The following is a 6,556-nucleotide window of genomic DNA, read 5'->3' on the forward strand; positions in this document are numbered from 1 at the left end:
GAATAGAAAATGAGGGTCAAAAATTTTATGTCAAAGATGTGGAACCATACCCTTCATTTTAAACTTGTTTTTTCCTTATGAACTTGGTTTAACTGGCATTCATGTTTGGAAGTGTAATTGCTGAATTCTCACTTCAAAGCACAAAATGGAGACGAAAAACATATTTGTACTTGTGGAGTCCTCTGGTGCTAAAGTGCTCCTGTCCGCACTTGGATCTCAGCTGGGGAACAAGTGGAGACTCTTGCAAGCAAAAGGTTTTTCTTTTGTTTCTAACAAAGCCTGGAGGAATCCGTTGAGCAGGTACAACATGTCCCTCTTGGGAAACAGATTCACAGGAAAATTAAGCTAGTCTCTGTTAATATTTTGATTATACTTTCTGATGACTTACTTAATATTTTTAATCTTAAGAGATGAACCACACAATCTTTCCTAGATTTTTAAAGTTGTGTCATTCCTGGAAAATTCTGTGTATATTAAAACTGTGCCAAAACCCTTAGTATTTAAAATATGAAATAGAATTAAGTTCTAGGCTCAGAAAAGTAGGTTTTTCACTGATACAGATACTGATGAGAAGTCGCTTGAGACCTGCAATCTCTTTCTCCCTTCGGATTGTTTTTCCTTTTGGAATGGGGGTGTTCACCCTGTGCCTGTCCCACCGTTGTGTTCTGGAAGCAGGTATACTGTCTGGGTTCACAGGCTCACAGTGGGAGAAGAATTCTGCCTCAGGATGGGTGATACCTCAAGTCTCACCTACACTTGGTTTAGATAGTATGTAGGTGAGATTTTGCAGTACGAGTTGGTGCTGGAACAGGCTAAGACTTACAGGCTGTTAGGACTGTGAGTGTGAGATCAGCTCGAACATGTTGACCCTGTTGCTTCAGTTGTTACAGATGGCGCAGAGCTAAAGCAGCAGGTTGTGTCAGCCCGGCCTGGGCAGTGGGAGAAACTGTTAGCCCTGTAACTGTTGCCACCACCAGCCTGGCAGACTGGCTGCGCTGGCCTCACCTGGGACTAGTTAGACATGCCGGAAAGGTTTGACCCACCCCGAGATTAGGGAGACAGGTTTGAGTGCCGTCTCCTGGAAGTGTGTGCCGTAGTACTGGGCTCTGTGCACGCTGGGCGCCAAGCCCATCGCTCCGTATTAGGATGGGGCGAACGTGTTTGCATGTGACAAGGACGTGAATTTTAGAGGACCAGGGAGGCTCAACTGTGTCCCCTTCAAATTTCTATGTTGAAGTCCTAACCCCAAGTACCCCAGAATATGGCTGTATTTGGAGATAGCGTTTTTAAAGAAGTAATTAAGGTAAAATAAGGCCAGATGGGAGGGCTGTAACCCAATAGACTGGTGTCCTTGTACGAAGAGATTAGGACACAGACATGCACAGAGAGGAGACCGTGCATTTGAGGACACAGTGAGAAGGTGGCCATCTGCAAGCCACGGAGAGAGGCATCAGAAGCAACCAACCCTGCCAACACTTTGATCTTGAACTTCCAGAACTGTGAGCAAAGGCGTCTCTGTTGTTAAGCCGTTCGGTCTGTGGTATTGGGGCAGCCCTGGCAGACGAACGCAATGAGGAGGAGCCTTGTGTGGCTCTTCCACTTTTTATTGGCTCAGTGATGGCAGAATATACTTGAAACTAATACATTGGCTGCCTCCAGGGCGGGGTACAGGGTACCTGTGGGCCAGCGGAAGGAGGAGATTTTCACTTTATATGCCTGGAATAAAAAAAAACCTCTTTTAAAACTTCTTAATTAAAGGTTTTACTTGTAGAAATTACATATGTAAAAAAGTACCAATCATAAGTACACTGCTTGATGAATTATCACAAAGTGAACACATCCGAGTACCACCAAAGTAAGGGAGTGGAACACACACAGCCCCTAGTGACCAGACAGGGCTCTCCTATCACTACATCCTTCCTGCTCTCCGAAGGTAACCAGCTGCTGTATGGTGAGGGTTTCTTGACACTGTTCCAGAGTTCAGAGACTGTGTTTGTTTGTTTATTTGTTTGAGACGGGGCCTCACTCTGTTGCTTCGGCTAGAGTGCCGTGGCCTAGCTCACTGAAACCTCAAACTTCTGGGCTCAAGAGATCCTACTGCCTCTGCCTCATGAGTAGCTAGGACTACAGGTGTGCACTACCATGCCCAGTTAGTTTTTAAATTTTTTGTGGAGATGGGGTCTTGCCCAGGCTGGTCTTGAACTCTTGGCCTCAAGCTATCCTTGTGCCTCAGCGTCCCAAAGTGCTAGGATGACAAGTGTGAGTCACCATACTGGCTTATTTATTTTATTATGACACAGGGGCTCACTCTGTCGCCCAGGCTAGAGTGCAGTGGTGCAATCATAGCTCATTGTAACCTCAAACTCCTGGGCTGTAGTGATCCTCTCGCCTCATCCTCCCAAAGCACTGGGATTACAAGTGTGAGCCACCGCACCCAACCAGGGCGGCTGAGTTTAGCTTTGCAGAGGAGCTCCGCGTCAGGCAGGGACGAGTGATTTCAGTGAAGAATTGACAAGGCCTATGACAGAGGATGACCAGGGGGTCATCCTTTCTGTGTTCTCTGATACCGAAAAGCATTTTCCTTGCCTTCAAAATCATATAGAAACTATAGTAATTTCTGCTTTGACAGATTATTTGAAAGGTCAGAAGTGAAATTCTGTTTTATCATTCCCAAAGCAATGTGGAGACTTTCCGTACTTTTGCTGACCAGATGAAAAATATTGGCATCATGAATTATTTAAAGATCTTACAACATGCATTATCCCTTCTGCATCATGGAAATGCTAACAGAAGTCTGAGTCAAGCATAGACATGGAGTTATTGTCTTCCCAGGAAATATTAATCAACCATATTCAGGCCGATGAAGGGATTTTGCAGTATTAAACTTGGTCTAAAAAGAAGATGGAATTGTCAAAGCTTGAAAAGGCTGATTACGCTTATGGCACGGCAACGTGAAATGTGCTCAGCCACAGCTGGAAGACATCTGTAAATCTCTGTGCATTGACTCAAATTCCTGGAGTTTGGGACTCTTTTGTGAAGAGTCGCAGAGAGATGCTGGAATTCTACGGGGAGCAAGAGGGAGCCCACGAGGTACTCACAATTATGTATGTGATGAAAAGTTTCCATCAGATCCGAATGTTCGTAGCTACTCATACACCTTCCTAAAGAGAGAGAAGGCACCAAGAGCAAAGCTGCTAAGTGTGATTAAGATTTTATGTCCGATTGTACCATCTCATAAATCCATATATTACTTAGAAAATCAGAAAAAGAACACCATAAACTGGGGGCTGGAGGTATTATTTGGAGTCTTGGATTTTGTTGGATGCACTAAGAATGTAACTGCTTGGAAATATTTGGCAAAATATCTGAGACAGAGCTTGACGGGGACCCACCAGGCAGGGATGCAAGAATGAAACTCCAGGAAAAACTGGTGGCCAAGCTTTCACTTCAGCTACTTTGGGCAAAAGGTGATTGGAAGGGAGATACAGCTTTGGCTTGGGAGAGAGCTTTTGGAGCTGGAATACTGTTAGGGAAAGGCTGTAGATAGTTTTGGTATATTTTAAAACAAGATCATCAAGTCTTAAGGAAGCAAATTAAGCAGATGAAGAAATCAGTGAAAAAATGCAGTATTGTAAGTCCAGGACTCTGATATTGAATTTTGGTTATTTTACAGTGGTAGCTACAGAGTAGCAGCTCAGTGGATAGTTACTGAATGTGTTTATGCAGTGTTTTAAGAGGGTGGTTTAGGCTGGACGAGGTGGCTCACGCCTGTAATCCCAGCACTTTGGAGGCTGAGGCAGGAGGATGGCTTGAGTCCAGGAGTTTGAGGTTGCTGTGAGCTATGATAGTGCCACTGTACTCCAGCCTGGGTGTCAGAGCAAGAACCTGTCTCTAACAAAACAACCAAAACAGGTCCTAGCCAGAGCAATCAGGGGAGAGAAAGGAATAAAAGGCACCCAAATTGGAAAAGAGGAGGTCAAACTATCCCTGTTTGCCGATGATATGATCTTATATCTAGAAAACCCTAAAGATGCCTTCAAAAGATGCCTAGAGTTGATAAATAAATTCAGTAAAGTCTCAGGTTACAAAATCAATGTACACAAATCAGTAGCATTTCCACACACTAATAACAGCCAAGCTGACAATCAAAGCAAGAGCTCAATACTATTTACAATAGCTGCAAAAAAAAAAAGTAGGATCTACTTAACGAAGGAGCTGAAAGATCTCTCCAAGGAGAACTACGAAACACCGATGAAAGAAATCATAGATGACACAAACAAATGGGAAAACATCCCATGCTCATGGGTTGGAAGAACCAATATTGTTAAGATGTCCATACCACCCAAAGCTCTTAGTCCCCCATACGGAGTGGACCCCGAAAAATGGCACCTGGTACCTGCTGCTTGGTTATTACTGACTGGCACCATCCAGCCCTGGGCCTGACTCCAAGATATACAAATAATCCTTTAAAAACGACTGTCACATCAATGTAAACATAGTTACTCAAGAGGCCCTCAATAGTGATTTTTGTCCCCTGATAAGAACGCTATCTTTTTTTTTTTTTTTTTTTTCCAATGCTGAAACCATGGCTTAGTGAGGCTAAGAAATTTTCCTGAGGTCTCAGGCTATCAGGTGGTAGAACAAGATTTTTAGCTAGGTCTGTTTCATATGTCCTTTAATTTTTGTGACATTTCCATGAAATTAATGTTGCTGCACAGAAACTCTTAGGAGAAAATCAGAAGTTCATTAATTCTGTACTTTAAACAGTTATGCTTACCTAGCGTGCAGCCCAGACATAAACAGTCATGAACCTGTTGGTGGGATTATTCCTTTATCTTTAGCATTTAATAATCATGAAACACTATAAAAAAGTGTCTTTGCCGTATGATGAAGTCAGAACTGTAGGGCACGACCGTGGCGACATTACTACTCCCTACCTCTTATTTTCCGGAAAAGACTCATTTTATCTGAGATATAAAAATATTCTCACTAACTTCACAGGCATGGAAATACATGTACCTATTACATGAATACAAAATCCAAAATAGACACCATCAAAGCTTTGATCATTTCAGGAATATTAAGGGCAAAATAATAGCTTTAAAACAAAATTATGGAGATTAGACCCTAGACCTTTTGGAACAGCAAGAGTTACTGCTGACTTAATCTCCCAGGATGAAGCCGAGATGCATTATCTGAACAGTGCACGAGATTCGGAAATGTCTGGTGTCACTTGCTTCCCCGTCACCGTGAGGACATTTCCCGCTTAACTCAGTCTCATTTCTGACCTGTTTCCAAGCTCCAGGAGTAACTTGTTTTCTGAGACTGTTAGGGTGAGTGGAGGTCGAGGGCAGACAGTTTCCTGCAGGAACAAATTAGGTCCTTTTCTCTCCTCGGTGCCTTCCGTGGGAGGGACGCTCGGCCTACCCACAGCCGTCCACGCCCAACAGCTGTGTTTTCTGCTCCGGGAAGACACTGGTTCCCTCAGGATGACACATTTTCTCCTTTAGGGGCCCTTTTTGATGTTTTTCCCCACATGTAAGCCTGAGATGTCTGTGACCCCCCTCATGATACTCAGTTCCCTGTCCCTGGTCATCGCAGGCCATCGCGGGACTCGGCGAGGCTGGGCATGAACACTGACCGTGCGAAGCAAGTGTGTGTTAGGTCTTACAGGTGGCTTTGTAGGCGGCCTGGGGACCGGGTCTGGCCACAGTGGGGCTTCTCCAGGGACACATAGTGTTCCCTGGCGCAGTGGATTCCCTGGGGGACTGGGAATGGATGGATGCTGAGCTATTGCCACGCGTTTTGTGCTGCGTGGGCGCTGCTCTCTGCGTGTTGTGCGGGGATAAGCACCACAGGGCGTGTGAAAGGCCTCGTGAATGACCACCAAGTTCAAAGGGCTTCAGGGAACTCGTTCTCAGGATCGTCACAGCCTGCAGATAGTCTGGGCAAAGCTACTCTCCCTCCACGGGGTGGGGGGGCGGACCCAGACTCTGGCATGGGAAGTGAGACGCCCCGGCTGGGGTTGGGGGAGGCAGTGCTGGAAGCTGACCTCTGACCCTGGGACCCCCACCCACACACCCACCTCCCTCCTGGGGAAGTGGCGGGAAGGAGGAGGCCGGGGTTCTGGGGCCACAGTCCCGGTTGCTGCTCCCCAGGTCCCGGAGGGGGCTCCCCTTGGATGGGCGTTCACAGCCAGTCCAGCTGGACCCAGGGAGAATCCGAGCCAGGGTTTTAAGAAAATCCAAAAGCTTTTGTCACTAACAAATGCACATTTTAGTCAACTTGAAATTTTACAACAATTCCCTTTGGGCAGTTTGTTTTTCTTTGAAGCTGTCAGATTTTGAAGGTTTGAACTCAATTAGGAGCACCCTGCACTTGGCCCCAGCTGCCCCCTTCCTCTACAAGATGTGCCAGGGCACCCGGGTACCTGTGGCAGCTCCTTCTTCAGCTGCAGCCGGGCCAGAGCTGCGAGCACCCAGGCTCTGGGCTGCACACCCTGTTCTGTCTGGTTACTCAGCTCCCAAGGGATGCCGGGGGAATAGGCCATGGAATA

General features: G+C 46.0%; 1 pseudogene; it reads left to right on the forward strand.

Annotated features, from left to right (window-relative positions):
• The first annotated feature begins 1,261 nt into the window (after nucleotides 1-1,261).
• Nucleotides 1,262-3,649, forward strand: LOC138394580 (TATA box-binding protein-associated factor RNA polymerase I subunit A-like; annotated as a pseudogene).
• The last annotated feature ends 2,907 nt before the right edge of the window (nucleotides 3,650-6,556 follow it).

This window comes from Eulemur rufifrons, chromosome 14, assembly GCF_041146395.1.
Source record: "Eulemur rufifrons isolate Redbay chromosome 14, OSU_ERuf_1, whole genome shotgun sequence".
NCBI lineage: Eukaryota > Metazoa > Chordata > Mammalia > Primates > Lemuridae > Eulemur > Eulemur rufifrons.